Below are 9868 nucleotides of genomic sequence, written 5' to 3' on the forward strand. Positions count from 1 at the left end.
ACACACACATCACTAGTGTGTAGGGTTAGGATTGGGGTTAGGTGTGTGTGTGTGTGTGTGTGAGGGGTGGTTGTGTGTGTGTGTGAGAGTGTGTAGGTGTGTGTGTGTGTGTAGGTGTGTGTGTGTGTGTGTAGGTGTGTGTGTGTGTGTGTGTGTTGTGTGTGTGTAGGTGTGTGTGTGTCTGAGTGAGTGTGTGTGTGTGTGTTGTGTGTGTGTGTAGGTGTGTGTGTGTGTCTGAGTGTGTGTGTGTGTTTGTGTTTAGGTGTCTGAGTGTGTGTGTGTGTGTGTGTGTGTGTGTGTGTGTGTGTGTGTGTGTGTGTGTGTGTGTTTAGGTGTCTGAGTGTGTGTGTGTGTGTGTGTGTGTGTCTGAGTGTGTAGGTGTGTGTGTGAGGGGTGGTTGTGTGTGTGTGTGTGTGTGTGTGTGTGTGTGTGTGTGTGTGTGTGTGTGTGTGTGTGTGTGTGTGTGTGTGTGTGTGTGTGTGTGTGTGTGTGCTCCGAGGGTTATGTGTTCTAACAGGTGCTGTGTGTTTATGTGCCGCAGCGAATCACAATTCCCTGCTCAAATTCCTGTCGACCAATCACAACAGGAGCTGCATTTAATACCTTATAAAGTCATGCAGGCTGAGAGGCGGGGTGTGGTGTGTGTGTGAGAGGATGTGTGTGTCCTCGCAGAATGACTGCATTGTTCCTCAGCGTAGCACTGGGGCCATAAGGAACACAGCCAGCAGCCTGCAGTCTGCACCACTCCTCCTAGTGGAGTTAAGGAACCAAAACACCACTCCTCTCCTATCTCTCTGATGGGCGCTCCACCTCTCCTCCTGGTGGAGTAAAGGAACCAAAACACCACTCCTCTCCTGTCTCTCTGAAGGGTGGAGTAAAGGAACCAAAACACCACTCCTCTCCTGTCTCTCTGAAGGGTGCTCCACCTTTCCTCCTAGTGGAGTTAAGGAAGCAAAACACCACTCCTCTCCTGTCTCTCTGAAGGGTGGAGTAAAGGAACCAAAACACCACTCCTCTCCTATCTCTCTGAAGGGCGCTCCACCACTCCTCCTGGTGGAGTTAAGGAACCAAAACACCACTCCTCTCCTGTCTCTCTGAAGGGTGCTCCACCTCTCCTCCTGGTGGAGTAAAGGAACCAAAACACCACTCCTCTCCTGTCTCTCTGAAGGGCGCTCCACCACTCCTCCTGGTGGAGTTAAGGAACCAAAACACCACTCCTCTCCTGTCTCTCTGAAGGGTGGAGTAAAGGAACCAAAACACCACTCCTCTCCTGTCTCTCTGAAGGGTGCTCCACCTCTCCTCCTGGTGGAGTTAAGGAACCAAAACACCACTCCTCTCCTGTCTCTCTGAAGGGTGGAGTAAAGGAACCAAAACACCACTCCTCTCCTGTCTCTCTGAAGGGCGCTCCACCTTTCCTCCTGGTGGAGTAAAGGAACCAAAACACCACTCCTCTCCTGTCTCTCTGAAGGGCGCTCCACCACTCCTCCTGGTGGAGTTAAGGAACCAAAACACCACTCCTCTCCTGTCTCTCTGAAGGGTGCTCCACCTTTCCTCCTGGTGGAGTAAAGGAACCAAAACACCACTCCTCTCCTGTCTCTCTGAAGGGTGCTCCACCTCTCCCAGTCTGAACTACAACCCAGTCTGCTGTCCCTACTTGCTTCAAGATGTTCTCCATTGTTCCTGAACTAAATGACTATCGCCAAATAGCCCTCACTTCTGTCATCATGAAGTGCTTTGAGGGGCTAGTTAAGGATCATATCACCTCTACCTTACCTGACACCCTAGACCCACTTTAATTTGCTTACCGCCCCAATAGATCCACGGACCATGTTATCGCCATCGCACTGCACACTGCCCTATCCCATCTGGACAAGAGGAAAAACTATGTAAGAATGCTGTTCATTGACTACAGCTCAGCATTCAACACCATAGTACCCTCCAAGCTCATCATTAATCTTGGGGCCCTGGGTCTGAACCCAGCCCTGTCCAACTGGGTCCTGGACTTCCTGACGGCCCACCCCCAGGTGGCGAAGGAAGGAAACAACACCTCCACTTCGCTGATCCTCAACACAGCGGCCCCACAAGGGTACTAGCTCGGCCCCTCCTGTACTCCCTGTTCACCCATGACTGCATGACCATGCACCCTCCAACTCAATCAGGCCTGATTACCAACAATGGCGAGACAGCCTACAGGGAGGAGGTGAGGGCCCTGGGAATGTGGTGTCAGGAAAACAACCTCTCGCTCAACGTCAACAAAACAATGGAGCTGATCGTGGACTTCAGGAAACAGCAGAGGGAGCACCCTCCTATCCACATCGCCAGGGCCGCAGTGGAGAAGGTGGAAAGCTTAAAGTTCCTCTGCGTACACATCACGGACAAACTGAAATGGTCCACCCACACAGAAACTGTGGTGAAGAAATCGCAACAATGCCTCTTCAACCTCAGGAGGCTGAAGAAATTTGGCTTGGCACCTAAGACCCTCACAAACTTTTACAGATGAACAATCGAGAGCATCCTGTCGGGCTGTATCACCGCCTGGTACGGCAACTGCACCGCCTGCAACAGCAGGGCTCTCCAGAGGGTAGTGAGGTCTGCATAACGCATCACCGGGGGCAAACTACCTGCCCTCCAGGACACCTACACCACACGATGTCACAGGAAGGCCAAAAAGATCATCAAGGACAACAACCACCCGAGCCACTGCCTGTTCACCCCGCTATCATCCAGAAGGTGAGGTCAGTACAGCTGCATCAAAGCTGGAACCGAGAGACTGAAAAACAGCTTCTATCTCCAGACCTTCAGACTGTTAAATAGCCATCACTAGCCAGCTACCACCTGGTTACTCAACCCTGCACCTTAGAGGCTGCTGCCCCATAGACACAGAATCACTGGTCACTTTAATAATGTTTACATACTGTGTTCTAGTCAATACCATCCTATTCAACTATTGCTGTCTCTACAGTGCATTCGGAAAGTATTCAGACCCCTTCCGTTTTTCCACATTTTTGTAAAGTTACAGCCTTATTCTAAAATGTATTAAATAAAACATTTCCCTCATCAATCTACACACAATACCCCATAATGACGAAGTGAAAACAGGTTTTTAGAAATTTTGCAAACTTAGGACAAATAAAAAACAGAAATACATTATTTACTTAAGTATTCAGACCCTTTGCTATGAGACTCGAAATTGAGCTCAGGTGCATCCTGTTTCCATTGATCATCTTTGAGATGTTTCTACAACTTGATTGGAGTCCACCTGTGGTGAATTAAATTGATTGGACATGATTTGGAAAGGTACACACCTGTCTATATAAGGTCCCACAGTTGACAGTGCATGTCAGAGCAAAAAACAAGCCATGAGGTAGAAGGAATTGTCCGTAGAGCTCCGAGACAGGATTGTGTCGAGGTACAGATCAGAGGAAGGGTACCAAAACAATTCTGCAGCATTGAAGGTCCCCAAGAACACAGTGGCCTCCATCATTCTTAAATGGAAGAAGTTTGGAACCACCAAGACTCTTCCTAGAACTGTCCGCCCGGCCAAACTGAGCAATCGGGGGAGAAGGGCCTTAGTCAGGGAGGTGACCAAGAACCCAATAGTCACTCTGACATACAGTGGGGGGAAAAAAGTATTTGATCCCCTGCTGATTTTGTACGTTTGCCCACTGATAAAGAAAGGATCAGTCTATAATTTTAATGGTAGGTTTATTTGAACAGTGAGAGACAGAATAACAACAAAACAATCCAGAAAAAGGCATGTCAAAAATGTTATAAATTGATTTTCATTTTAATGAGGGAAATAAGTATTTGACCCCCTCTCAATCAGAAAGATTTATGGCTCCCAGGTGTCTTTTATACAGGTAACGAGCTGAGATTAGGAGCACACTCTTAAAGGGAGTGCTCCTAACCGCAGCTTGTTACCTGTATAAAAGACACCTGTCCACAGAAGCAATCAATCACTCTGACAGAGCTTCTCTGTGGAGATGGTAGAATCTTCCAGAAGGACAACCATCTCTGCAGCACTCCACCAATCAGGCCTTTATGGTAGAGTGACCAGATGGAAGCCACTCCTCAGTAAAAGGCACATGACAGCCCGCTTGGAGTTTGTCAAAAGGCACCTAAAGGACTCTGACCATGAGAAACAAGATTCTCTAGTCTGATGAAACCAAGATTGAACTCTTTGACCTGAATGCCAAGCGTCACCTCTGGAGGAAACCTGACACCATCCCTACAGTGAAGCATGGTGGTGGCAGCATCATGCTGTGGGGATGTTTTTCAGTGGCAGGGACTGGGAGACTAGTCAGGAACGAGGGAAAGGTGAATGGAGCAAAGTACAGAGAGATCCTTGATGAAAACCTGCTCCTGAGCGCTCAGGACCTCAGACTGGGGCAAAGGTTCACCTTCCAACAGGACAACGACCCTAAGCACACAGCCAAGACAACGCAGGAGTGGCTTCGGGACAAGTCTCTGAATGTCCTTGAGTGGCCCAGCCAGAGACCGGACTTGAACCCGATCAAACATCTCTGGAGAGACCTGAAAATACCTGTGCAGCGACGCTCCCCATCCAACCTGACAGAGCTTGAGAGGATCTGCAGAGAAGAATGGGAGAAACTCCCCAAATACAGGTGTGCCAAGCTTGTAGCGTCATACCAGAGAAGACTTGAGGCTGTAATCACTGCCAAAGGTGCTTCAACAAAGTACTGAGTAAAAGGTCTGAATACTTATGTAAATGTGATATTTCTAAAATCCTGTTTTTGCTTTGTCATTATGGGGTATTGTGTGTAGATTGACGAATAAGGCTGTGTAGTGTGTAGAATAAGGCTGTGTAGTGTGTAGAATAAGGCTGTGTAGTGTGCAGAATAAGGCTGTGTAGTGTGTAGAATAAGGCTGTGTAGTGTGTAGAATAAGGCTGTGTAGAATAAGGCTGTGTAGCGTGCAGAATAAGGCTGTGTAGTGTGCAGAATAAGGCTGTGTAGAATAAGGCTGTGTAGTGTGTAGAATAAGGCTGTGTAGTGTGCAGAATAAGGCTGTGTAGTGTGTAGAATAAGGCTGTGTAGTGTGCAGAATAAGGCTGTGTAGTGTGTAGAATAAGGCTGTGTAGTGTGTAGAATAAGGCTGTGTAGTGTGCAGAATAATGCTGTGTAGTGTGTAGAATAAGGCTGTGTAGTGTGTAGAATAAGGCTGTGTAGAATAAGGCTGTGTAGAATAAGGCTGTGTAGTGTGCAGAATAAGGCTGTGTAGAATAAGGCTGTGTAGAATAAGGCTGTGTAGTGTGCAGAATAAGGCTGTGTAGTGTGCAGAATAAGGCTGTGCAGTGTGTAGAATAAGGCTGTGTAGTGTGCAGAATAAGGCTGTGTAGTGTGTAGAATAAGGCTGTGTAGTGTGCAGAATAAGGCTGTGTAGAATAAGGCTGTGTAGTGTGTAGAATAAGGCTGTGTAGTGTGCAGAATAAGGCTGTGTAGAATAAGGCTGTGTAGAATAAGGCTGTGCAGTGTGTAGAATAAGGCTGTGTAGTGTGCAGAATAAGGCTGTGTAGAATAAGGCTGTGTAGTGTGCAGAATAAGGCTGTGTAGAATAAGGCTGTGTAGTGTGTAGAATAAGGCTGTGTAGTGTGCAGAATAAGGCTGTGTAGAATAAGGCTGTGTAGTGTGTAGAATAAGGCTGTGTAGTGTGCAGAATAAGGCTGTGTAGAATAAGGCTGTGTAGTGTGTAGAATAAGGCTGTGTAGTGTGTAGAATAAGGCTGTGTAGTGTGTAGAATAATGCTGTGTAGTGTGTAGAATAAGGCTGTGTAGTGTGCAGAATAAGGCTGTGTAGAATAAGGCTGTGTAGTGTGTAGAATAAGGCTGTGTAGTGTGCAGAATAAGGCTGTGTAGTGTGTAGAATAAGGCTGTGTAGTGTGTAGAATAAGGCTGTGTAGTGTGCAGAATAATGCTGTGTAGTGTGTAGAATAAGGCTGTGTAGTGTGTAGAATAAGGCTGTGTAGTGTGTAGAATAAGGCTGTGTAGAATAAGGCTGTGTAGTGTGCAGAATAAGGCTGTGTAGTGTGTAGAATAAGGCTGTGTAGTGTGTAGAATAAGGCTGTGTAGTGTGTAGAATAAGGCTGTGTAGTGTGTAGAATAAGGCTGTGTAGTGTGCAGAATAATGCTGTGTAGTGTGCAGAATAAGGCTGTGTAGTGTGTAGAATAAGGCTGTGTAGTGTGTAGAATAAGGCTGTGTAGAATAAGGCTGTGTAGAATAAGGCTGTGTAGTGTGCAGAATAAGGCTGTGTAGAATAAGGCTGTGTAGTGTGCAGAATAAGGCTGTGTAGTGTGTAGAATAAGGCTGTGCAGAATAAGGCTGTGTAGAATAAGGCTGTGTAGAATAAGGCTGTGTAGTGTGTAGAATAAGGCTGTGTAGTGTGCAGAATAAGGCTGTGTAGAATAAGGCTGTGTAGTGTGTAGAATAAGGCTGTGTAGAATAAGGCTGTGTAGTGTGTAGAATAAGGCTGTGTAGAATAAGGCTGTGTAGTGTGTAGAATAAGGCTGTGTAGAATAAGGCTGTAACGTAACAAAATGTGCAAAAAGTCAAGGGGTCTAAATGCTTTCCGAACGCACTGCACACTGTTCTAGCCTAAACATTCTACAGTGTACTAAATATTCTATCCACAAACTGTCCATAACGTTTATGCATCCCATCACACGTGTATATAATATATATATATATACACATATAATATATATATATACACATATAATATATATATATACACATATAATATATATATATATATATATATATATACACATATAATATATATATATACACATATAATATATATATATATATATATATATATATATATATATACATACACACACACACACACACACACACACACACATTCTGACAATGCTCGTCCTAATATTCATGTTTTCCTTCATTCTATTCTTTTACTTTTAGATTTGTGTGTATTGTTGTGAATTGTTAGATACTACTGCACTGTTAGAGCGAAGAACACAAGCATTTCACTACACCCACAATAACATCTGTTAAATATGGACCAATAACATCTGTTAAATATGGACCAATAACATCTGTTAAATATGGACCAATAACATCTGTTAAATATGGACCAATAACATCTGTTAAATATGGACCAATAACATCTGTTAAATATGGACCAATAACATCTGTTAAATATGGACCAATAACATCTGTTAAATATGTGTATGGACCAATAACATCTGTTAAATATGGACCAATAACATCTGTTAAATATGTGTATGGACCAATAACATCTGTTAAATATGGACCAATAACATTTTATTTGAAGGGTGCATCACCTCCCCCTACTGGCGTTATTGAGGAACTACACCACACCTTCGCTTCATAATCTGAACCAACCTCAGGGCAGTGCTGCCACCTCCTGGTTGGAAGTGGTAATGCTGTTCAGTTACAGCCCTCTCTACAACCTCCACATCTTCACCCAGTAGGACCAAGTAGTTGACTTATTTCAATAAAGGTCTTGGCTCCTATTAGGATCATAGGCTGCTTGGCGAATGTCCTCCATCTCACTCGGCTCGGGGGAAGTTTCTCCAGGTCACACCAGTTGTGGATGCTCTCTGTCATTTCTGCCTTGATGTCTCTCCTCTTCCAGGTGATTCTTCTCCTCTTGGGGGATCCATTTCAAGGACTGGTGAGTCATTTTGGTGGTCAAATCCAGAAGGGTGTGTCTTACTTCTCCCACTTGGTTCCTGTCCCACTGCAGGGCCAGATGACAGCCAGTCCTAGGGGTTAAAGGTGGCTAAACGCTGCAGGGCCAGATGCCAGCCAGTCCTAGGGGTTAAAGGTGACTAAACGCTGCAGGGCCAGATGACAGCCTGTCCTAGGGGTTAAAGGTGACTAAACGCTGCCAGATGACAGCCAGTCCTAGGGGTTAAAGGTGACTAAACGCTGCCAGATGCCAGCCAGTCCTAGGGGTTAAAGGTGACTAAACGCTGCAGGGCCAGATGACAGCCAGTCCTAGGGGTTAAAGGTGGCTAAACGCTGCAGGGCCAGATGACAGCCAGTCCTAGGGGTTAAAGGTGACTAAACGCTGCAGGGCCAGATGACAGCCAGTCCTAGGGGTTAAAGGTGACTAAACGCTGCAGGGCCAGATGCCAGCCAGTCCTAGGGGTTAAAGGTGGCTAAACGCTGCAGGGCCAGATGACAGCCAGTCCTAGGGGTTAAAGGTGACTAAACGCTGCAGGGCCAGATGACAGCCAGTCCTAGGGGTTAAAGGTGACTAAACGCTGCCATATGACAGCCAGTCCTAGGGGTTAAAGGTGACTAAACGCTGCCAGATGACAGCCTGTCCTAGGGGTTAAAGGTGACTAAATGCTGCCAGGTGCCAGCCACGGTGTACCACATATGCTAATGGTACATATATTCCACAGTAACAATGATGCTGACAGATTTTTTACTTGAAAATATGTCAAACAAAAACAAATGATTTCAAAGTTCAACAAACCACACAACTATATCCACAAGGACAACCTTTAACAACTTACACAGAACATTTTACAAAAATACATTTACTTGAAGAACAGTGCAGATGGGTTGTGCTGTTTGGGTTGTAATTCTGGTCCAATGCTAATTCATCAGGACTGTAGTGAGGAAACACTGGAAACGGTTTAGTCAGTAAGGCACTTTAATGGCAACAAGTGAGACAGAGATACACAGCAGGTCAGTCACTGAGATATCACATAACCCTCAATACCCCAACACTCAGTTCCAGACCCTCTCCCTTCTCTAACCCCAACACTCAGTTCCAGACCCTCTCCTCTCTCTAACCCCAACACTCAGTTCCAGACCCTCTCCCTTCTCTAACCCCAACACTCAGTTCCAGACCCTCTCCTCTCTCTAACCCCAACACTCAGTTCCAGACCCTCTCCTCTCTCTAACCCCAACACTCAGTTCCAGACCCTCTCCCTTCTCTAACCCCAACACTCAGTTCCAGACCCTCTCCTCTCTCTAACCCCAACACTCAGTTCCAGACCCTCTCCCTTCTCTAACCCCAACACTCAGTTCCAGACCCTCTCCCTTCTCTAACCCCAACACTCAGTTCCAGACCCTCTCCTCTCTCTAACCCCAACACTCAGTTCCAGACCCTCTCCCTTCTCTAACCCCAACACTCAGTTCCAGACCCTCTCCTCTCTCTAACCCCAACACTCAGTTCCAGACCCTCTCCCTTCTCTAACCCCAACACTCAGTTCCAGACCCTCTCCCTTCTCTAACCCCAACACTCAGTTCCAGACCCTCTCCCTTCTCTAACCCCAACACTCAGTTCCAGACCCTCTCCTCTCTCTAACCCCAACACTCAGTTCCAGACCCTCTCCTCTCTCTAACCCCAACACTCAGTTCCAGACCCTCTCCTCTCTCTAACCCCAACACTCAGTTCCAGACCCTCTCCTCTCTCTAACCCCAACACTCAGTTCCAGACCCTCTCCTCTCTCTAACCCCAACACTCAGTTCCAGACCCTCTCCCTTCTCTAACCCCAACACTCAGTTCCAGACCCTCTCCCTTCTCTAACCCCAACACTCAGTTCCAGACCCTCTCCTCTCTCTAACCCCAACACTCAGTTCCAGACCCTCTCCTCTCTCTAACCCCAACACTCAGTTCCAGACCCTCTCCTCTCTCTAACCCCAACACTCAGTTCCAGACCCTCTCCCTTCTCTAACCCCAACACTCAGTTCCAGACCCTCTCCCTTCTCTAACCCCAACACTCAGTTCCAGACCCTCTCCCTTCTCTAACCCCAACACTCAGTTCCAGACCCTCTCCTCTCTCTAACCCCAACACTCAGTTCCAGACCCTCTCCCTTCTCTAACCCCAACACTCAGTTCCAGA

The 9868-nt window shown here is 46.6% G+C and overlaps 1 long non-coding RNA gene across 1 annotated transcript; it reads right to left on the reverse strand.

Moving 5' to 3' along the window:
* Window positions 1-1582: 1582 nt before the first annotated feature.
* Window positions 1583-8982, reverse strand: LOC123738733 (uncharacterized). The gene is made up of 3 exons (XR_006767528.1): window positions 8740-8982; window positions 8514-8516; window positions 1583-1598 (listed from the first exon to the last, which is right to left on the reverse strand). It is a non-coding gene; the product is annotated as an uncharacterized lncRNA (long non-coding RNA).
* Between the last annotated feature and the right edge of the window lie 886 nt (window positions 8983-9868).

Source organism: Salmo salar, unplaced genomic scaffold, assembly GCF_905237065.1.
Source record: "Salmo salar unplaced genomic scaffold, Ssal_v3.1, whole genome shotgun sequence".
NCBI classification, from domain to species: Eukaryota; Metazoa; Chordata; class Actinopteri; order Salmoniformes; family Salmonidae; genus Salmo; species Salmo salar.